This window comes from Mauremys reevesii, linkage group 15 (assembly GCF_016161935.1).
Source record: "Mauremys reevesii isolate NIE-2019 linkage group 15, ASM1616193v1, whole genome shotgun sequence".
In the NCBI taxonomy this organism is placed as follows: domain Eukaryota; kingdom Metazoa; phylum Chordata; order Testudines; family Geoemydidae; genus Mauremys; species Mauremys reevesii.
This window is the reverse complement of record NC_052637.1, coordinates 2,257,231-2,280,894: the sequence shown is the minus strand read 5'-3', so window position 1 is coordinate 2,280,894 and position 23,664 is coordinate 2,257,231. Positions and strand designations below refer to the sequence as shown.

Sequence of the window (23,664 nt, the reverse complement as noted above, 5' to 3'; positions counted from 1 at the left end):
TACGCAGCCTAAAGTTTCACAGCCACTGTGATTCATCCCAGACCTGCAGCACTATGCGGTCCCACCAGTCCGTGCTTGTTTCCTGGGTCCAGAATCGCCGTTCCACAGCATGAACATGACCCATTGCCACCATGATCTCCACGGCGTGGCGTACCGTGCTTTGTGAGAGGTCTGTGCCACTCTCTGACTTCATGTCCTCACCGCGCTGCCGTAGCCTCCTCGCCCGATTTCTCAACATCTGACTGTGAAAAAGGTGGACGATAAGGTGCGAGGAGTTGACAACGGCATAACTGCAGCAATGATCGCAGCGGGCTCCATGCTCGCAGTGCTGTGGCGTCCGTGCTGTCACTCACCAGAAAAGCGCGCGAACTGATTGCCCGCCGGCGCTTTCAGGGAGGGAGAGCAGGAGTGACGGTTGAACGACGACAGTTACCCAAAACCACCCTCGACACATTTTTTCCCCCAGCAGGCATTGGGGGCTCGACCCAGAATTCCAATGGGTGGCGGGGACTGCGGGAACGGTGGGATAGCTGCCCACAGTGCACCACTTCCAATGTCGACGCTTGCCCCGTTAGCGGGGACTCACAAAGTCGAATTACTGTCCTTACTGTGGATGCACACGTTCGACTTTGTAATATCGATTCCACAAATTCGATTTAAGTAGAATCGAACTACTCTGGTAGTGTAGACATACCCTCAGTTTCAGCCAGAGTGAAAAAGATCAAAGAACCAGCCTCTTATCAGAGTAGTAAGTTTTAGAAAGGAATAAATAGGTTTATGTTTATTTCTTTGTAACCTGTCTTTTGCAATTAGAGGGAGAATCAAATTGGCTATTTGGATATTTTTCATTAGTGTATTAAGTTTTTGCCCAGGGGAACATCTTCTGTGTTTTGAATCTGTTGTCTGTGAGAGTAGCTGGTATGCTAATCTCTCCCAGAGGGTTTTCTTTACCTTTCTTGTCTTTAATTAAAAGCCTTTTTCTTAATACCTGATTGATTTTTTCCTTGTTTTTAGATCCAAGGGGGTTGGATCTGGATCTACCAGGAGTTGGTGGGAGAAAGGAGGGGAGATGGTTAATTTCTCCTTGTTTTAAGATCCAAAGGATTGGATCTGTACTCACCAGGGAATTGGTGAAGGAGTCTCTCAAGGCTACCCAGGGAGGGGAAGGTTTTGTGGGGAAAGGGAGTGATCCAGACACTGAAGATTCTGGATGGTGGCAGTGACACCAGATCTAAGCTGGTAATTAAGCTTAGAAGTGTCCATGCAGGTCCCTACATCTGTACCCTACAGTTCAGAGTGGGGAAGGAACCTTGACATGGGCTCTGGAGGCTGGGAAGAGGGGGCTTGGAGCCGTGCTTGCTAGAGCCGGGGGTGGGACTTTGTGAAGTGAAGGAGGAGGAACCAGGCTGGGGATGTCTGGGACGAGCTAGACTGGGAAGGGAAAAGAGCAAGGAGGGGTGTCTGTATCTTACTCAGTGAGCTAGCAGTCATAGACGCTGACTTGTCGCTAAAACTCGACGTGGTGTAGACAAGCCCTCTCTGAGTCAGGGCAGAAAAAAGAGGCTGGTGCCTGAAGAGAATTTCTGTTCTTACCACACTGCGCACCCCAAGCATTGCTGGGCTGTTCAGGCCTAGAGGGAAATGTTCCATTCTAGGGTGGATGAAAGGCCATTTGGGAGGTGATGGCCCAGAGCCCTGTCAGGCAAGGGCCCGGTGGGGGCTGGACTCAACCATTGATATCAGCAATTTTGGGTCCTGGCTGACATATCAGCCACCATGTGAAACGCTTCCCTGTGGCCTTATGATATGCACACCGAGGTATGTCACTGCCACGTCCCTCTCCTAGGAGGGGAGGGGAGGGGGAAGGCTGCAGGGTGATCTCCCACCTCCATGCAGCCAGGGGCCAATGCTTCCCACTGCCATGCTGGAGCCTCCACATGTATGTACTGACCAGGGCCCCGGGGGCCGTCCACAATGTGTGCAGCTATGTGGGGCACCAGGAAGTTTGGGGCACCAAAGCCCCTGCCCTGGCTTTGCTCCACCCCACCTCTTCCTGCCTGTGCTCCACCCCAGCCCCGCCCCTGAGGACTCTGCAGCAGGGCCTGACCTACACTCATCGGTGGCCAGAAGTACAGAAACCCGACTCCAGCCGTGCCCCTGGTGAGTGCTGGGGGGTGGTTCCTCCCTGTCTCCCAAGCCAACCCCCTGTGGAGGCCTGGGGCTTCCCCCCACGATGGAGGTCTTCCCCCCCGCAGGGGGGTTGTGTAGGGGCCCAGGATAGCTAGTGACGGCCCTGGTATTGACTAATAAAATGGACAAAAATTTAAAATATTGTGTACAGAATGTTGAAAGCCCTCGGGAATATGGCATGCTGGACAGTTTTGGGGTGGGGGCTGTGGGGGGGAGCTGGGCAGTGTGGGGAGTCTATGGGTGGAAGGCCACTGGGCAAGGGAGTTGCTGGGCATAAAGGGGTGAGGGGTCCTGGGCAGGACAGCGGTGTGGCAGGCGCAGGGGCAGCGCAGGGCTGGGGTTTGGGGCGCAGGTGGCAGGGAAGTACAGGGGTTAAGGTGAAGGTGGCACTGTGGAGAGGTTGGGGTGAAGGTGGCAAAATGTAGGGGTTAGGGGCACAGTGTAGGAGTTAGGGTGCAGAAGGGGGTGAGGATTAGTGGCAAAGGGGGTGCAGAATGGGGAGGCCGCCGGGGCTAAGGGAAAAGGCCCTGAGGCCGGCCCTGCCCCCTGGTGGATATGAGGGTGGGTTTCTGCTGTCACCCTTCCCTTCCCCCTTTCTTCCTCTCTTTCTCCTTTTGCTTCTCTCTCCCAGGAGTCTGGCTCCCCCAGCCCAGCCAGCTCCAACTTTTGCACCAGTGCTGGTAGGGTGACCAGATGTCCCAACTGAATAGGGACAGTCCCGCTATTTGGGGCTTTGTCTTCTATAGGTGCCTATTACCCCCCATCCCCTTCTGATTTATGCTGTCTGGTCACCCAGTGCTGGTAACATGCGCCCAGAGATGTTGTATGGTTGTACGTTGAGCGCTAGGACCCAGGAGCAGCCGGGAGGCGGCTCCGGGCAGCGAGCGCTGGGCTCCGGCCCGGCCGCAGGAAGTGACTCGCAGCCGCTGCGGTGACTCTGGCTCCCAGGCTCCTGGCGAGATCCCCGAGCCCCGGGGGGCGGCTGGTGCGGGGAGCCCGGAGCCCTGGCTGCAGCCGGGAGAGGGGAATCTCCAGCAGGGCCCTTCCCGCTGCTCCCCCCCAGGAGCCTCTCCCAGGGCAGAGCCCCCGGCCCGGCCCGGCCCCTGCCCCGGGGGGCCCCGCTCGGAGGGAAGGTGAGAGAGACCCGCCCCCGCACCCCCGGGCTGCAGGGGGCGGAGGCTAAAGAGGTGCAGGGGTGAGGGCCGGCGGGGGAGCGGGGTGGGGGCAGGAGGCGGGTGCGGGGGCTGCGGGGGGGCAGGCTGGGATGGAGGCGGGGGGGCACTGAAGGAAAGATGGGGCGATGCGGGGGGATTGTGGGGCTGAGGAGAGCGAGGCTGGAATGGGGGAAGATGTGGGGGGTACTGCGAGGGAAGGGGGTGGGTGGGGAGGCGGGAGGGGAACAGAGGCAAAAACCCAGCCCCACAGCCCCCCACCCCGCTCCCAGTGTGTGTTATTGTCAGACACCCCCGGGCTGGCGGGGTCTGTGTCTGATGAGTTTTGGGGTCTGCCCGGGGCCCTGGTCTGATATCTGGGCAGGATTCACATCTCAGCCCCACCGGAGTCACTGCTGCTTTGGGCAGGCAGGGAGTGTGGATGGGCCACTGGGCTCAGCCTCTGCCTGCCTGTCCCTGGCTCAGAGCTCTGCTTCCCATATCAGCCTGTGTCTGGCAGGCGTGTGGGAAATGAGAAGACCCTGCCCTGCTCCGTGTGCTGTGGGGGACAAGGAGCTCTCACCTTCTCCCACCCCCTGAAGCCTCCTGGCTGCTCTGAGCAGGGTGGGGGTGGGATTCTGCTACTCTGACTCTCCCAGAGCTTCTATTTCTTTATCCTTCCTGCCACGTGACTAGTGGGATTGTGGCTGGAGCAGCAGGTAATGACTGGGGCCTTTTGTTGTTTCAGATGCCGGTGACCTTCGAGGAGGTGGCTGTGTATTTCACCCAGGGACAGGGGGCTCTGCTGGACCCCGCTCAGAGAGCCCTCTACAGGGACGTCATGCAGGAGAACTACGAGACAGTGACCTCACTGGGTAAGGGATTCCTGTCCCCTCAAATACTAGAAGCTGTGGGGGTCTGCGTGTCTGAATCTGGTCATGTTCTTCCCATGTCAGTTAGATCAGAGGTGAATGGGTTCCATAATGCACAGCTGCCATGTGAGAGAGACTTGCATCTCCGTGCCCCCTCCAGTGGGACATGGGTGTCAAAACCCAGTGGACAAGCTAAACCATCCCCACGCTTCCAGCTTTCAAAGGGGCATAAATCCAGCATTCTCCTTTCTGTGTTGTTTCTCAGCTGCACACACAGTCCCTGTTCACCTCCCTCGTTGGGACTAGCTCCAGCCCTGGGGAGGGCTCTGGGCTCTGCAGGTTTAGAAAGAGGCAGGGGTTTAAGTCCAGAGCCGTGTGTGAGTAAGCAAGGCCTCCAGAACGCACAGATCCTGAGAAAGGCTAGTGAAGGTGTAGTAGTAATTCAACTCACCTCCCCAGACAACTTCCTCTTCGCAAGGGGGCTCGGTGACCGTTTTCCCGTCCTCTTGGATTCCACGTTCCTGCAGCAGAGCACAGGGACAGGTGCCACTCATAGAATGTCCTTTCTGAAAAATACTCCACCAATGCTCCATGCACCCTGTTCTGGTCTGATTTCACCCTCTGCGCAGGATTCCCCCTTCCCAAACCTGAGCTGATTGTCCAGCTGGAACGAGGCGAAGAGCCATGGGTGCCCGATCTCCGGCCCTGCAAGGAAAGAAGGCTTTCTAGATGCCCCCATACAGGTGAGGACTGACACAGAAACCATCTCGGGAATGAAGGAAAACGTTGAGAATCCCCAAATATGGTGTGGGTAAGCACCTTCAGTTCTTCCTCGTTTCAGCCAGGACAGGGCTGCAGTCATCAGATCTAGCTCACGCCATTCCACCCAGCCTCTTCCCTGCAGGAGTTTGCTTCCCAGCTTTCCTGCCCTGTGAGTGTTTGGGAGGGATGTGGAGGAGGAGTCCACTTGCTCAGTCTTTTTGTTGGGTTTTCCCTCTGTGCTATTCCTCTTTCTCCCCAGCACAATGACTCCTGTCTAAATTGTCTCTCTCCCAGCAGGTGCTGAGCGAGGGAATGACAATGAGGAGGGGAATCATCATGAGGAAGTTCCCGGGGAAGTGAAATCGCAGGGGACCTTTGTGGGAAGAGGTGAAGGGAATTTTTCCCAGTGCTTCGAACTCGAAGAAGCCTGGGGAAATTGGCACAGGTCAGAGAGGCTTCAGGGAAAGCACCCAGGGAAGAAAGTGGATGAATCTATTAATGGTGGGGGAGGAGAGGAGGATCCCAGAGCGCAGCAGACAAATCCCAAAGAAGAGAAACCCTGGCACTACCTTCAGTGTGGGAAACGATTCACTGTGAGATCACAGCTTGTGACACATCAGACAATCCACACAGGAGAGAGACCCCACAAGTGCTTGGACTGCGGGAAAAGTTTCATAAGCAGGTCAGACCTTGTTCAACATCAGAGAATCCACACAGGAGAGAGACCCCACAATTGCTTGGAATGTGGGAAAGGTTACATACAAAGGTCAGACCTTGTTAAACATCAGTCAGTCCACACAGGAGAGAGACCCCACAAGTGCTTGGACTGTGGGAAAAGTTTCCTAAGAAGGTCACACCTTGTTAATCATCAGGCAATCCACACAGGAGAGAGACCCCACAAGTGCTTGGACTGTGGGAAATGTTTCACAGAGAGGTCAAACCTTGTTACACATCAGGCAGTCCACACAGGAGAGAGACCCCACAAGTGCTTGGACTGTGGGAAAGGTTACATACAAAAGTCATCCCTTGTTAAACATCAGTCAATCCATACAGGAGAGAGACCCCACAAGTGCTTGGAGTGTGGGAAAAGTTTCATAAGCAGGTCAGACCTTGTTCAACATCAGAGAATCCACACAGGAGAGAGACCGCACAAGTGCTTGGACTGTGGGAAAAGTTTTATAAGAAGGTCAAAGCTCATTTATCATCAGGCAATCCACACAGGAGAGAGACCCCACAAGTGCTTGGACTGTGGGAAAAGTTTCATAAGCAGGTCAGACCTTGTTGAACATCAGGCAATCCACACAGGAGAGAGACCCCACAAGTGCTTGGACTGTGGGAAAAGTTTCATAAGAAGGTCAGACGTTGTTCAACATCAGAGAATCCACACAGGAGAGAGACCCCACAAGTGCTTGGACTGCGGGAAAAGTTTCATAAGAAAGTCAATTCTTCGTGAACATCAGGCAATCCACACAGGAGAGAGACCCCACAAGTGCTTGGACTGTGGGAAAAGTTTCATACAGAGGTCACAGCTAGTTCGTCATCAGGCATTACACACAGGAGGGAGACCTCACAAGTGCTTGGACTGTGGGAGAAGTTTCATAAGAAAGTCAAACCTTGTTGAACATCAGGCAATCCACACAGGAGAGAGACCCCACAAGTGCTTGGACTGTGGGAAAAGTTTCATAAGAAGGTCAGACGTTGTTCAACATCAGAGAATCCACACAGGAGAGAGACCCCACAAGTGCTTGGACTGCGGGAAAAGTTTCATAAGAAAGTCAATTCTTCGTGAACATCAGGCAATCCACACAGGAGAGAGACCCCACAAGTGCTTGGACTGTGGGAAAAGTTTCATACAGAGGTCACAGCTAGTTCGTCATCAGGCATTACACACAGGAGGGAGACCTCACAAGTGCTTGGACTGTGGGAGAAGTTTCATAAGAAAGTCAAACCTTGTTGAACATCAGGCAATCCACACAGGAGAGAGACCCCAAAAGTGCTTGGACTGTGGGAAAAGTTTTATAAGAAGGTCAGACCTTGTTCAGCATCAGAGAATCCACACAGGAGAGAGACCCCACAAGTGCTTGGACTGTGGGAAAAGTTTCATAAGCAGGTCAAACCTTGTTCAACATCAGAGAATCCACACCGGAGAGAGACCCCACAAGTGCTTGGTGTGTGGGAAATGTTTCACAGTGAGGTCAAACCTTGTTACACATCAGGCAGTCCACACAGGAGAGAGACCCCTCAAGTGCTTGGACTGTGGGAAAGGTTACATACAAAGGTCAAACCTTGTTAAACATCAGTCAGTCCACACAGGAGAGAGACCCCACAAGTGCTTGGACTGTGGGAAAAGTTTCCTAAGAAGGTCACACCTTGTTAATCATCAGGCAATCCACACAGGAGAGAGACCCCACAAGTGCTTGGACTGTGGGAAATGTTTCACAGAGAGGTCAAACCTTGTTACACATCAGGCAGTCCACACAGGAGAGAGACCCCTCAAGTGCTTGGACTGTGGGAAAGGTTACATACAAAAGTCAGCCCTTGTTAAACATCAGTCAATCCATACAGGAGAGAGACCCCACAAGTGCTTGGAGTGTGGGAAAAGTTTCATAAGCAGGTCAGACCTTGTTCAACATCAGAGAATCCACACAGGAGAGAGACCCCACAAGTGCTTGGACTGTGGGAAAAGTTTCATAAGAAGGTCAAAGCTCATTTATCATCAGGCAATCCACACAGGAGAGAGACCCCACAAGTGCTTGGACTGTGGGAAAGGTTACATACAAAGGTCACGCCTTATTCAACATCAGGCAATCCACACAGGAGAGAGACCCCACAAGTGCTTGGACTGTGGGAAAAGTTTCATACTGAGGTCACACCTAGTTCGTCATCAGGCAGTACACACAGGAGGGAGACCTCACAAGTGCTTGGACTGTGGGAAAAGTTTCATAAGAAAGTCAAACCTTGTTGAACATCAGGCAATCCACACAGGAGAGAGACGCCAAAAGTGCTTGGATTGTGGGAAAAGTTTCATAAGAAGGTCAGACCTTGTTCAACATCAGAGAATCCACACAGGAGAGAGACCCCACAAGTGCTTGGATTGTGGGAAAAGTTTCATAAGAAGGTCAAACCTTGTTCAGCATCAGAGAATCCACACAGGAGAGAGACCCCACAAGTGCTTGGACTGTGGGAAAGGTTACATACAAAGGTCACACCTTATTCAACATCAGGCAATCCACACAGGAGAGAGACCCCACGAGTGCTTGGACTGTGGGAAAAGTTTCATAAGCAGGTCAGACCTTGTTCAACATCAGAGAATCCACACAGGAGAGACTCCAGAGGTGCTTGGACTGCGGGAAAAGTTTCATATGGAAGTCTGACCTCATTAAACATGGAAGAATCCACACAGGATCTGAACTTCTGTGACACATGGCAAGAAAGGATTAAGCAAGTTGCATGTAATTGATTCGCTGTGGGTAGGGGCTGAAAGATGGAGAGAATGTTTATAGCTGAAATCACCAAAATGTGTTTTGCAAGGGTAGTGTTAATTGGATCTGTTCCGCTCTCCTGCTTGGACATTTTATGTTGGGATCCCGGAGACAGAAAGGAGCAGGTGTTACCATCTTGGCTACCAATCCCCATGGTGACTCTCTACACTAGCAATTCTCAAACTGTGGGCAGAGCCTCCCAATGGAGGGACAGGAATGTGTCAAGGGAGGCATGAACTCTGTGTGTTGTTTGTTTTTTAAAGAGCACTGGCTGTCGGCCCCAGGTGGCTGGGGCTCATGAAGAAGGAACAGGCCCATCTGGGAGGTGGGGATAAATGCTCAGGCTCTGAAACCCAGGTGGAGCAGCAGCACAGAAGTAGGGGTGTCCTCTCCCTTCTCTACAGAAGGCAAGAACATGACTTGAAAGGCAGCAGGGGCCGGGGAGTGGAGAGGACGGACCAAGGCTGGAAGGAAATCCAATCTGGGTACTCAGAACTGTGAAGTGCCTGCAACAGCAGGTGGGGTGCAGAAACCTCCTTGCTTCACATTTTCCTTAAATTGGTAAAATTTAGGATTTAAAATGCATTTCATAATTTTATAGTTTTAACCAGTTCTGACCTTTGACATGTTTCTCCCTCGTAATCCCTGAAAACCCCCTTGCTCCAGATAGTAAAGTGGTTTTAGTGTTTTGTCTGGACCTGTTTGTTTTCATTGAAGTGTTTGGGGGATTTGACTGGAGAGAACAAGGCTGTGGCATAATCCGGCCCCTCTGTGAGGGTGACCCACTAATGACTGTGTTTGTTCAGCCCAGTGACCAGACTGAGCTGTCCAAGATGCACATTCCCGGGGCGCAAGGCTGGGAGGAGAAAACTGGCTGATGTTCCTGCTAAGTTCCTGAGTGTCTGGCTAGTTGCACTCAGTACAGTGCAGCCAGGAGTGACTTTGAAGGCTGGTGGCTGTGTGTGAGCAGAGCGTGGAGGTGTTTGTTGTTCACACAGGGAAGCAGCAGGGTGGATTTGATTTAAATCACTAGTCAGGACGACTCCATTTAATCATAGTTTTCTACATAAAAATGTATTCTTGTTGGTTGTTATAACCTTGGTAAATATTCTTCAAAATGCAGAGATAGATGTAGGTTTCATTTTTGGAAGGTTCACACTATACATTTTTAAACAGTGATTTATTTTGAAAACTTTTCAGATGAGTTTTACAGCTATATCAGACAATGAATGTTTGGTTATTTCATTTCATTTAATTTCACTTGGTTATTTCATTGTTGGGTTATTTCATTCATGCCATGTTGTATTAGGAGGAAAACATCACCAGACAGACATTTAAATAACAGAAATCTGATTTTCTTGATTTTTTTTTCAAGTCATATATTTTTATTCACCCTGGGATAAAACATGCCCTGGGATGGAGAATTAGGCAGTTCAACAGTCCAGATTGTACCCTGGCGTATGTCTCACACCCGCCGTCTCCTGGGACCTACATGGCACTGTTTGGGCTTTCATCATCCTGATCCTGAAAGGGAAGGTGAGCAGGGCAAAGCAGAGAAGAGAAACCAGCTGACATCCTCAATTGCTTCGGCTTCGGCTAAATCCTGAACTCCCCCTGGCATGTGAGACTTGAGGTTCTGCCGCCAGCTTTCCCCCACGTGTCTGTTTCCTTCCCAGTGGTCAGGGGTGAAAGTAACTTAAAGGACTTAGCGATATGCCGGAGTCCTGAGCAGGGGGAGGGGCCTCAACCGGAATTGGTGGGATCTTTAAATCCCTGGGCCCTTTACATTGAGATTTAAAGGGCCCGGGACTCCAGCTGCGGAGCAGTGGCTGGGAGCCTCAGGCTCTTTAAATCATGGGGGGAGCTGTGGCAGCGGCCGGGAGCCCCGGGGCTCTGGCAGCGATGTAAAAGGCCCAGGGCTCTGCTGCAGTAGCGGCGGCCAGAGCCCTTGGCCCTTTAAATCGCTGCCGGAGACCTGCTGCCGGAGCCCCGGGGTAGCAGCAGCAGCCGGGAGCCCCAGGATTTGGGCGCTGATTTAAAGGGTCCAGGTCTCCATCACACAGGAGGCGAAACCTAAAGATGGAGAACTTGGAGTATGAAAGGGGGTTCTGCAGTGAATAAGAAAACAGGAGAGGAAAAGTGGGTACCTGAGAAACTTTAAAGAGAAGAGATCATTAACCTGTGTCAGTCTATGGCCCACCGAGGAATAGAAAATACTCTCTTTTAAGCTAAAACCAGTTTGGAATACGGCCTAAGATGCGAGAGGACGTAGAATATTTGGTTAAAAGCAGCATAAGATGGGCAGCAGACGGGAATAGACCACCGAATGTGGGACCCTTGTGGCACCAAAGACTTGCAGGGCCATGGATTAGAATCAAGGTTGATTATATTAAGACCCAAAGAGGGAATCAATATTTATTAGTGATAATAGATTCTTTTTGTGGCTGGGTGGAGGCAGTTTCCACCAGGAATCATTCTGCAGAGACCACCGCCAAGAAGTTGTGGAAAGTTCTGTTTGGTAGATACTGGGCTCCAAAAGTAATTGGTTCAGAGGATGGAGCACATTTTATAGGAAAAGTAATTCTAATAATGTTAAAAGCTTTAGGATTAAAGCAACAACTGCCCATCCCCCACCATCCTCAATCGTCAGGGACAGTAGAAAGGATGGATCAGACTATCAAGCAAGCCCTTTGCAAAGTGGTGCACGTCGCTGGCAGAGGTTGGGACAATAAATTACCGATGGTGTTGGCAGCCATCCGGAGCAATGATGGATTGGATACTGACTCCCAGCCGTATCCCGTTCTCTGTGGAAGGTCTATGAGCTTGTGGAACCCTTTAGTGTGGAACCCTTTATTATATGGAGGAGGGGGAGGAGTCTCTGTTGTCTTGGGCCTTCATCAGCAACTCCAAGCAGCCAGTCTTGGGGAGGAAGCCAGGATCCAAGGGGTGCCATTTTCTGCAGTTCTTACACAGTTTTAAAGCCATCCCGATGGTGTTATTTCCTTTCTTGCTGATTCCTCATTTTTTTCCAGGGACGTGACAAAAGTGGTGTATTATAAACAGTTCTTTTTGACCAATTCACCCTTCAGTTCTCGCTTTGGTTGCCAAAATGCAAATCATGCACTCATGTCGAACCACACTCCAGCCACACTTTGTCGCAAGACCTATAACATGTTACATGGATAGATGGGTTATATATGTACATATCCCAACATTGCCTGCATCTCTCAAGGGGGCTCAGTGACCCTGTTCCCATCCTCTGGGATTGAATAATCCCTCAGCTGGCTGGCTGAGGGCTCTGGCTCTACCCAGCGCCCCCCTCACCTCCTCGTGGGAGCTCAGAGATGCGCAGAGCCCCTCCCTGCCTGTGGTGGGAGCCCTAGAGACCAGCCAGAGCAAGGAGCAAAAATTTGTAGCATGTGAGTGAGCAGGGCTGGGGGAGTCAGGCCCGGCAGGGGGGTTGAGCAAGGCTGGGAACAGGCTCTGGAGGCTGGGAAGAGGGGGGTTGGAGCCGAGCTTGGTAGAGCCGGGCATGGGACTTTGTGGCGAGGAGGAGGAACCTGGCTGGGGATGGCTGGGGTGAGGCGAGGTGGACTGGGAAGGGAAAAGAGCAAGGGGGGGGGTGTCTTTGTCTGACTCAGTGAGCTAGCAGTCATAGGCGCTGACTCCATGTTTGTTCTAGGGCTGGAGCACCCACGGGGAGAAATTGGAGGGTGCTCTGCACTCACCGGCAGCCAAGCTCCCTGCCCCAGCTCACCTCGCCTCCGCCTCCTTCCTTGAACGCGTTGGGTCTCCGCTTCCCCTCTCAGCGCTTGCCGCCGCAAAACAACTGTTTCGTGGTGTAAAAGCTCCAGGAGGGAGGAGTGGGAATGTGACGTGCTCAGGGGAGGAGGCAGGGAAGAGGTGGGGCCAGAATAGGGATTTGGGGAAGGGGTTGGAATAGGGCAGGGGTCCCCAACGCGGTGCCTGGCGGGGCATGTATGTGCGCCCGCCTAGTGCCCAGTAGGAGAGAGAAGCCGCGGCCTCGTGTCTGCCAGGGACAGAGAACTCTGGGCCTGCATTCTGCGGGCGCCGGTGTTCTTTGTCCCCGGCAGGCAAGGGACTGCGGCTTCTCTCTGGCTTCTCCGGGGCTGCAGGCACCAGTGTTCTCGGTCCCCGGCAAGCACAGGGCCGCGGCTTAAGCCGGAGAGAAACCATGTCACTGTGCTTGCCGAGGACAGAGAACTCTGGGACTGCAGGCTTCCTTCTATGTTAAAGTAAGAATAATAAATATATTTGGACCAGCAGTTCAACAATGTTTTACTTTTTAAAAAATAAATAAGATGAAAACTTTATGATATTTATTTGGTAAAAACTCCTTAATTTTTCTTACAGGTAGATAAAAAAGAGCAAAATCACATGGTACGGTGAAAGAGTAATTGCCGAATAATTTAATTAATACCTTTTACATGTAAAATTACCCTTTTTATCCTAGAGATTCATATATTCTATAATATAAGTTATGATGTTTTTCGTCTTATTTAATGTACAAGTACGAAAGAAGTCTTGTAAAATTGTTGGTGCTCGGCACACTCTTCTGAAAACATGATTGTGCTACTGGCCACCAAAAGGTTGGGGACCACTGGAATGGGGCAGGAAGGGGGTGGAGTTGGGGTGGGGACTTTGGGGAACGGGTTGGAATGGGGCAGAGTAATGGGGGGTTGAGCACCGACCGGCGCCAGCAGGAGTCCGCACCTATGCTAGCAGGGAATGTGCTGGGGCTTCCTGTTCCCCAAGCGCACCACATTCCCCCTCCTCAGCCCTCCTTCCCAGCTCTTGCCGCCTTGAAACAGCAGTTTTGCGGCAGCAAGCGCTGGGAGCTGGGGAGAAAAGCGGAGCCGCAGGACGCTCAGGGGAGGAGGCAGAGGCAGAGCAGAGGTGGAGGTGAGCTGGAGTCAGGGGGTGGGCCGGGAAGCTGCCAGTGGATGCAGAGCACGCACCAAGTTTTGCCCGTGAGTGCCCCATCCCCAGAGCACCCACGGAGTCAGCGCCTATGGATGTACCTAAGAACATAAGAATGGCTGTACCAGGTCAGACCAAAGGTCCATCCAGCACACACAATGTAGAGATAGTTAATACAGAGATTTCTCTATAAATCTTTATGACGTTGCATTGTGTTATTTTGTATTAAGTATCTTTATCTTTATGACATTGCATCTTGCATGATGTTATTTTGTATTTCATATGTCTTGGTATTGTGCCTCTCTATTTTCATACAACTTTGTATTAGATCCCTTGTAGGAATGTTACACTTCTCAAGCGCTAAGGGGGTAGGAATGCCGCCCCCGGATTTAGAGCATGATTGTGATATATATCTCATATGCATCTCATAGAGTATTAATTGATACCTGTATTACTAATAAATGTGGCATCTTTGCCTTATCCCTCTTAATAAGATCCTTCTGGTTTTTATTACATTGGTATAACACTCAGGGGAGGAGGCAGAGGCAGAGCAGAGGTGGAGGTGAGCTGGGGTCAGGGGGTGGGCCGGGAAGCTGCCAGTGGATGCAGAGCACGCACCAAGTTTTCCCCATGAGTGCCCCATCCCCAGAGCACCCACGGAGTCAGCGCCTATGGGTGTACCTAAGAACATAAGAATGGCTGTACCGGGTCAGACCAAAGGTCCATCCAGCCCAGTATCTGTCTACCAACAGTGGCCAATGCCTGGTGCCCCAGAGGGAGTGAACCTATCAGGCAATGATCAAGTGATCTCTCTCCTGCCATCCATCTCCATCCTCTGATGAACAGAAGCTAGGGACACCATTCTTACCCATCCTAGCTAATAGCCGTTTATGGACTTAGCCACCATGAATTTATCCAGTCCCCTTTTAAACATTGTTATAGTCCTAGCCTTCACAACCTCCTCAGGTAAGGAGTTCCACAAGTTGACTGTGCGCTGCTTGAAGAAGAACTTCCTTTTATTTGGTTTAAATCTGCTGCCTATTTTCTTATTACCATGGATTTATATAACGGCAAGAATATATTCTCAGTCTTATTCTCTATCCCCTTTTGAATGATTCCTAACATCCTGTTTGCTTTTTTGACTGCCTCTGCACACTGCATGGACATTTTCAGAGAACTATCCACAATGACGCCAAGATCTTTTTCCTGCCTCTTTGTAGCTAAATTAGCCCCCATCATATTGTATGTATAGTTGGGGTTATTTTTTCCAATGTGCATTACTTTACCTTTATCCACCTTAAATTTCATTTGCCATTTTGTTGCCCAATCACTTAGTTTTGTGAGATCTTTTTGAAGTTCTTCACAATCTGCTTTGGTCTTAACTATCTTGAGTAGTTTAGTATCATCTGCAAACTTTGCCACCTCACTGTTTACCGCTTTCTCCAGATTATTTATGAATAAATTGAATAGGATTGGTCCTAGGACTGACCTTTGGGGAACACCACTAGTTACCCCTCTCCATTCTGAGAATTTACCATTAATTCCTACCCTTTGTTCCCTGTCTTTTAACCAGTTCTCAATCCATGAAAGGACCTTCACTTTTATCCCATGACAGCTTAATTTATGTAAGAGCCTTTGGTGAGGGACCTTGTCAAAGGCTTTCTGGAAATTTAAGTACACTATGTCCACCGGATCCCCCTTGTCCACATGTTTGTTGACCCCTGCAAAAACTCTAATAGATTAGTAAGACACGATTTTCCTTTACATAAACCATGTAGTATTGATCAACAGTTTATGTTTTTCTATGTGTCTGACAATTTTATTTTTAACTATTGTTTCAACTAATTTGCCCGGTACTGATGTTAGACTTACCAGTTTGCCGGGATCACCTCTAGAGCCCTTTTTAAATATTGGCGCTAAATTAGCTAACTTCCAGTCATTGGGTACCGAAGCCGTTTAAAGGACAGGTTACAACCCTTAGTTAATAGTTCCGCAACTTCACATTTGAGTTCTTTCAGAACTCTTGGGTGAATGTCATCTGGTCCCGGTGACTTGTTAATGTTGAGTTTATCAATTAATTCCAAAACCTCCTCTAGTGACACTTCAATCTGTGACAGTTCCTCAGATTTGTCACCTAGAAAAGCCAGCTCAGGTTTGGGAATCTCCCTAACATCCTCAGCTGTGAAGATTGAAGCAAAGAATCCATTTAGTTTCTCTGCAATGCCTTTATCGTCTTTAAGTGCTCCTTTTGTATTTCGATGGTCAAGGGGCCCCACTGGTTGTTTAGCAGGCTTCCTGCTTCTGATGTACTTAAAAAACATTTTCTTATTACCTTTGGAATTTTTGGCTAGCCGTTCTTCAAACTCCTCTATGGCTTTTCTTATTACACTCTTGCACTTCAGTTGGCAGTGTTTGTGCTCCTTTCTATTTGCCTCACTGGGATTTGACTTCCACTTTTTAAAGGAAGTCTTTTTATCTCTCACTGCTTCTTTTACATGGTTGTTAAGCCACGGTGGCTCTTTTTTAGTTCTTTTATTGTGTTTGTTAATTTGAGGTATACATTGAAGTTGGGCCTCTATTATGATGTCTTTAAAAAGGACCCACGCAACTTGCAGGGATTTCACTTTAGTCACTGTACCTTTTAACTTTTGTTTAACTAACCCTCTCATTTTTGCATAGTTCCCCCTTTTGAAATTAAATGCCACAGTGTTGGGCAGTTGAGGTGTTCTTCCCACCACAGGGATGTTGAATGCTATTGTATTATGGTCACTATTTCCAAGCGGTCCTGCTATAGTTACCTCTTGGACCAGCTCCTGCGCTCCACTTAGGATTAAATCTAGAGTTGCCTCTCCCCTTGTGGGTTCCCGTACCTGCTGCTCCATGAAGCAGTCATTTAAAGTATTGATAAATTGTATCTCTGCATTTCGTCCTGAAGTGAAATGTTCCCAGTCAATATGGGGATAATTGAAATCCCCCACTATTATTGGGTTCTTAATTTTGATAGCCTCTGTAATTTCCCTTAGCATTTCATCATCACTATTACTGTGGTGGTCGATAATAGATCCCTAATGTTGTATTTTTATTAGAGCATGAAATTTCTATCCATAGAGATTCTATGGAACATGTGGATTCGCTTAAGATTTTTACTTCATTTGAATCTACATTTTCTTTCACATATAGTGCTGCTCCTCCCCCTGTACAACCTGTTGTGTCCTTCCGATATATTTTGTACCCCGGAATGGTTGTGTCCGATTGATTGCTCTCAGTCCGCCAGGTTTCTGTGATGCCTATTATAGCAATATCCTCCTTTATCACAAGGCACTGCAGTTCACCTATCTTATTATTTAGACTTCTAGCATTTGTGTACAAGCATAGGCGCCGACTTATATGGGGCTCTGGGGCTTTAGCCCCATGAATAAATCCCAAGCAGGGGCTCTGCCCCACCAATGTTTTTTCTCCCCTGCTTAGAGCGCCCCCCCGCCGCTGCCAGGACCGCCGCCAGGGCTGCCCAGAGCCCTTTAAATCCCAGCCGCGGCCGGGAATCAGAGGGCTCTGGGCTGCCTGCTGCAGCGGGAAGCCCAGAGCCCTCTTATTCCCGGCCGTGGCTGGGATTTAAAAGGCTCTGGGCTCCCCGCGTTTGCAGGCAGCTCAGAGCCCTTTAAATCCCAGCCGCGGGCCGGGAATCAGAGGGCTCTGGGCTGCCTGCTGCAGTGGGAAGCCCAGAGCCCTCTGATTCCCGGCTGCGGCTGGGATTTAAAAGGCTCTGGGCTCCCCGCGTTTGCAGGCAGCCCAGAGCCCTTTAAATCCCAGCCGCGGCCGGGAATCAGAGGGCTCTGGGCTGCCTGCTGCAGCGGGAAGCCCAGAGCCCTCTGATTCCCAGCTGCGGCTGGGATTTAAAAGGCTCTGCGCTCCCCGCGGTTGCAGGCAGCCCAGAGCCCTTTAAATCCCAGCGCGGCCGGGAATCAGAGGGCTCTGGGCTGCCTGCAACCGGGAGCCCAGAGCCTTTAAATCCCAGCCGCGGCCGGGAATCAGAGGCTCTGGGCTTCCCGCTGCAGCAGGCAGCCCAGAGCCCTCTGATTCCCGCCGCGGCTGGGATTTAAGGGCTCTGGGCTGCCTGCAAACGCGGGAGCCCAGAGCCCTCTGATTCCCCGCGGCTGGGATTTTAAAAGCTCTGTGCTCCCCGCGGGTGCAGGCAGCCCAGAGCCCTTTAAATCCCAGCCTCTGTCCGCTGATTGCCTCCTCCCCAGACCCCTGCCCCAACTGCCCCCCCAGAACCTCCACCCCCTATCTAAGCCCCACTGGTCCTTGTTCCCCAAATACCCCCCCGAGACCCCTGCCCCTAACTGCCCCTTGGGACCTCAGCCCCTATCTAAGCCTCCCTTCTCCTTGTCCCCAACTGCCCCCTCCTGAGACCCCACCCAACTTCCCCAGGACCGCACCCCTACCTGTCCCCTGATAAACCTCTTAGACTCCCATGCCTATCCAATTGCTGCCTGTCCCCTGACTGCCCCTTCGAACCTCTGCCCCATCCAACTCCCCTTGCTCCTTGTCCCTTGACTGCCCCCTGGAACTCCCTACCTCTTCTCCAACCCCAAACTGCTTACTGTGCCACTCAGACCAGCGTATCTGGCTCCATGCAGCTCCAGACAGTTGCTGCCATGCTCCCCATGGAGCCCACAGCCCTCTCCCACCCCAGCACCTGCCTTCCAGATTTGAACACCTCAAAATTCAGGAGTGCTCAAGCTCGGTTTGGGCAGCTTTACTTCATTTCTCCCAAATCAGTTTCCTGCAAGGTGCCAACTGAAGGTGTTGGAGAACAGAGAGATCAGGTGGCCTCCTAATGCCTGGAAAAGAGACAAAGGCCGGAGGAGGGAGTGTCAGTGCCTGTCTTGGACTTCTGGGAAGTGCACGGTGTGGAAGGGATGCTGTGATGCTTTGGAACATCTCCATACAAAGCCAGTCAGGACTCTGGGGGAGCCTCCTCTCTCGGAGCATACTGTCTCCAGGGCAAGAAGCTTACACCTTCCTGGGTCTGACCTCGGAGCATTCAGCATGCCCTTCCACGTCATGCACTTTCCAAAGTGAGTCTGCCCAGGCTGGTCCTGGGGCAACCAGAGGTCGCTGCACCCCAACTCTGCAGTCAGATGTGACTCTCAGCCAGACAGTAAAACAGAAGGTTTATTAGATGACGGGAACACAGTTTAAACAGAGCTTGTTGGTACAGAAAACAGAACCCTCTGTCAGGTCCATCTTGGGGGTGGGAGCCCAGAACCAAGTTCTGGGTCTCTCCCAATTTCCCCAGCCAGCTCCAAACTGACACTCCCTCCTCTGGCCTCTGTGTCTCTTCTGGACAAGGAGGCCACCTGATCTCTTTGTCCCCAACACCTTCAGTTGGCATCTTGCAGGGGAAACTGAGGCACCCACACAGTATTCAGAGAAAATATTAAGAACATTCCCACTTCATCACAACAGATGCAACAAAATATAATACTGTATATTGAAGTAGGCAAGTGCTGCTTCTGACTTTCCACTTTTAATTGACCCTTGTAATCTTGTGGCACTGACGCGTTGTAGCTTCATTTTATATCGGCTTACAGGGCGGGAGCGGGGGGGCACCACCATTTTGGGCCCCACCAAAAATTATACAAACCTGCCGCCTATGTGTACAAGCACTTTAAAAACTTGTCCCTGTTTATTTGTCTGCCCTTTTCTGATGTGCCAGATTCTTTTTTATATGACTGTTTATCATCTGATCCAGCCCTTACATTATCCTCTTCCGTCCTTTGCTCCTGACTATAACCTGGAGATTCCCTGTCATCAGACTCTCCCCTAAGAGAAGTCTGTGTCCGATCCACATGCTCCTCTGCAGCAGTCGGCTTTTCCCCATCTCCTAGTTTAAAAACTGCTCTACAACCTTTTTAATGTTTAGTGCCAGCAGTCTGGTTCCACCTTGGTTTAGGTGGAGCCCATCTCTCCTGTATAGGCTCCCCCCCATCCCAGAAGTTTCCCCAGTTCCTAATGAACATGAACCCCTCCTCTCTACACCATCGTCTCATCCATGCATTAAGACTCAAGCTCTGCCTGCCTACCTGGCCCTGCGCATGGAACTGGGAGCATTTCTGAGAATGCCACCATAGAGGTTCTGGATTTCACTCTCTTCCCTAGCAGCCTAAATTCCGCTTCCAGGACATCTCTCCTACCCTTCCCTATGTCGTTGGTACCTACATGTACCACGACCACCGGCTCCTCCCCAGCACTACACATAAGTCTATCTAGATGCCTCGAGAGATCCGCAACCTTCGCACCAGGCAGGCAAGTCACCATGCTGTTCTCCTGGTCATCCCAAACCCAGCTATCTACATTTCTAATAATCGAATCTCCCATTACTAACACCTGCCTTTTCCTAGAAACTGGAGTTTCCTCCCCCGGAGAGATAACCTCAGTGCGAGAGGCAACCCCAGCACCATCTTGAAGGACGGTCCCAGCTATGGGAAGGTTTCTCTCTGTTCCCATTGACTGCTCTGCTTCCCTGGACCTTTCTTCCTCCTCAACAGCACAGGGGCTGTCTGAGCAGAGGTGGGACAATTCTACAGGGTCCCGGAAAGCCTCCTCAACATATCTCTCTGCCTCTCTTAGCTCCTCCAGTCCCGCCACCCTGGCCTCCAAAGTCCATACATGGTCTCTGAGGGCCAGGTGCTCCTTGCACAGACTGCACACTTACACCACTCGCCCACAGGGCAGGTAATCATACATGCAACACTCAGCGCAATCAACTGGATAGCCCCCACTCTGCTGCTGGGCTTCTGCCTGCATTGTCTCCTAGTTAATGGAAGGGTGGTTTAAAGAGAGAGGTTTTGGAAAGTGGTTTGGATTATAGGTTTTAAGGGGACTACAGGGGAAGAGAGAGGCTGACAAGGGACCCCTGCTCCCTTCCCACTCCCCTTCCAAACTCCCTTGCGAAACTCCCTGTTAGCAGCCCCTGGTTGCAAAGCTCCCTGGTCACTTGTGTGTGGCTTTATAAAGCCCTGGCCTCAGTGAATGCCTGCTACCTGAAGCAGAAAAGCAGCAATCAGGGCTGCAGAATGTAAGGGAAGGAGCAACCTCTTAGCTGGGGAAGAAGGTGGATTCACTCTTAAGAAGGCTGGAGTAGCTGAACACTTTTATTTAGGGGAAAGGGACATTTTTTTTCTTCAGGATCCAAGTATCTGCTGGTCTGTCTCTCCAGCTGGGAGCAGTTTGAACAAGGGAGAGTTCTAAACAGTGTAAAGTCGAGTGTAGGGTGACCAGACATCCCGAATTTATCAGACTATCTTGATATTTACTTGTTTGTCCCACGTCCCAACTGATCATTGGTCAGGACACGAATTGTCCCAATATTTTGCCCTCGCCCCCTCCCGGCCCCACACCGACACCACCCCTTCCTCCCCCATTGGGTCCCACACCAAATTCCTGCCCTTCCCCTGCCCCCAGACCAGCCCCCTCCCTCCCCCATTGGATCCCTCCCCAAATTCCCGCCCTTGCCCCACCCCAGCCCTGCCCCCTCACTGCCCCATTGGTTCCCTCCCCAAATTCCCGCCCTGGCCCCTCCTCTTCCCCAAGGACGCCGCATTCCTCCTCCTCTTCACCCCTCCCTCCCAGGCTTGCGCTAATCAGCTGTCTGGCGGCGCAAGCACTAGAGGGAAGGGGGAGACGCAGGATGTGGCAGCCAGCTCAGGGGAGGTGGAGGCGCAGCAGAGTGGAGCTGGTGCAGGGGGGCGTGGGGTGGAGCTGCCGGTGGGTGCTCAGCCGGTGGGTGCTATGCTCCGGCGGAACTTTTGCTTTTATTTTTGTTTTTCCTCCGCCGCCAGCTCTTGCTTTTTAGTTTAGTTTAGTTTTGTTTTTGCTCTGCCAGCACCCCCCACCCCGCCCGCATTCTGATATTTCATGTCTCTCATCTGGTAACCCTAGTCAAGTGGGACTTTAAAGGGTCTTTCAAGAATGCAGCACATGCTTCCTCACCTATGGGAAAGACCTTTAAAAACTGCCTTAAATCATCCTAACAAAGAGCCACTCTTCATATGAGGCTTGGCCAGCACTGTTGAAAGCGTGTGCCGAGTTACCTAGTACAGCCCCACAGAGCCGTGCGCAGCAACCAGGTATGGGCTTGTCTACACTGCCAATTATCGACAAAGCTCTTGTCTTTCCCGGGTACTTTAAAAAGCTCCCCCATCTGAAAGACAAAAGTTTTGCTGCAGCAAGTAGCAGTGTGAACACAGCTTTGTCGGCAGCGCAAACGCCGCTTGTGCGGCTGGAAGTATTTTGCCGACAAAGAGCATTTACACATGTAAGCAGAGTCAGGATGAGCTCTACCCTGACATCTGGTGGTGAATTATGGGGAGTGTGGAAAGGAATTTCAGGTCTTTGCATTTGCACACCGACTCCACCTAGCATAGTGAGCGGCAGCCTGGGATGGTTATTTTCACAACTGTGCAATCCCCAATTTCTTTGTTATTAGGGCAGGAGGAATAAAGTGTTGTCACCCTGATTAAGTAAGTGAGGAACTACAAAACTGTTTGATGATAACGGGTTTCACTATCAACAAAATAGCACTTGTAGACAAGGGACATGGGTTCCAAAACCCAGTGAATTGAGAGAGGCTGGGGACAGGGATCTGTACCTGGTGGGGTAGGTGCCTTGTTTTAGCCAGAAGCACCAGTTCTCTCTGCACTGTGGAATGCCAGATTGATTTTTGATTCCCTTAAGAATCTAGATACAGGTTACTGAGCTGAACTCACTTTGGGCTAATGGTGCACTACCACTGGGGCTCCCCTACTGTGAGCTGAAGTCACTACAAGAGCTGAAATTGCTGAGTTGAGAGCACTGAGTACTGTGCTAACTAGTGGGGGAGCCTGAAGCTATACTGTGGAGCAGAGCAGCTGGCAGAGCAGAGTGGAGCAGTTTGTGGAGCCACAGAGTGAGTGGAGCCGAGCAGTTTGTGGGGACTGCTGCAGCGGATCATGGGACTGCTGGTGGAGCAAAGCAGCTGGTGGAGAGGAGCAGAACGGAGCAGTTTGTGAGGACGGCTGGAGGAGCAGAGTGGAGTGGCTGGTAGAGCTGAGAAGCTTGTGGAGAAGGTGGAAGCAGAACCCCACGGACAGGCAGGGCAGTTGGCCCCGGACCATGTAAGGTGCCCCTTTCTACCCAGGCTGGGGGTGGGGACAGGGACCTCTGCAGATAGACTCTCGAACTCTGGGGCTGCACTGACCCGGGACAGAGACTTTTGGATTGTGGGAATTTTGGGACTATGGGTGATCTTTGGGTTGCTGGATTCTAGGGACATTTGGGGTATTGGACTTTGGAGTCTTGGGGTGATTTGGGGGTTGCTGGACTCAAGAGCCCAGGGAAAAGGACACGGCCCAATTTCTTGGGGTGGATCTTTGCTCATGGTTTGGTCTATGAACTCAATTTGATCTTTTCCCAATTTAATGCTTGTGGTTTATCTCGTGTAATTAAACCTTTTCTGCTACTCCGAGACTCTGTGCTTGTGAGAGAGGAAGTATTGCCTCTTCGAGACGCACAGGAGTGTGTGTAAGATTTTCCCAGGTCACTGGGTTCGGGGCTTGAGCTGGTTTTGCATTATGTTGTAGAGAAGGGACCCCTATTGAACCTGGCCCTTGCTGCTATCAATTCGGCCTGACAGAAGGGTTACACACATGCCAGCTTTTAGCAATGAGGCTGTATGGACATAGCCTCGTCGCTAAAACTCGGTGTCATGTAAACAAGCCCTGTGAGAATCAGGGCAGAAAAAGAAATGCTTGTGCCTGAAGAGAATTCCTGTTCTTACTACACTGCGCACCCCAGGCACTGCTGGGCTGTTCAGCCCTAGAGGGAAATGTTCCATTCTAGGGAGGATGAAAGGCCATTTGGGAGGTGATGGCCCAGAGCCCTGTCAGGCAAGGGCCCGGTGGGGTCTGGACTCAGCCATTGGTATCAGCTATTTTGGGTCCTGGCTGACATATCAGCCACCATGTGAAACGCTTCCCTGTGGCCTTTTGACATGCACACCGAGGTATGTCACTGCCAAGTCCCTCTGCTAGGAGGGGAGGGGAGGGGGAAGGCTGCAGGGTGATCTCCCACCTCCGTGCAGCCAGGGGCCAATGCTTCCCACTGCCATGCTGGAGCCTCCACGTGTATGTACTGACCAGGGCCCAGGGGGCCGTCCACAAAGTGTGCAGCTATGTGGGGCACCAGGAAGTTTGGGGCACCAAAGCCCCTGCCCTGGCTTTG

At 51.2% G+C, this 23,664-nt stretch overlaps 1 pseudogene; it reads left to right on the top strand.

The window, feature by feature from the left end:
- The first annotated feature begins 4,162 nt into the window (after window positions 1-4,162).
- On the top strand, window positions 4,163-9,146 carry LOC120382851 (annotated as a pseudogene).
- The last annotated feature ends 14,518 nt before the right edge of the window (window positions 9,147-23,664 follow it).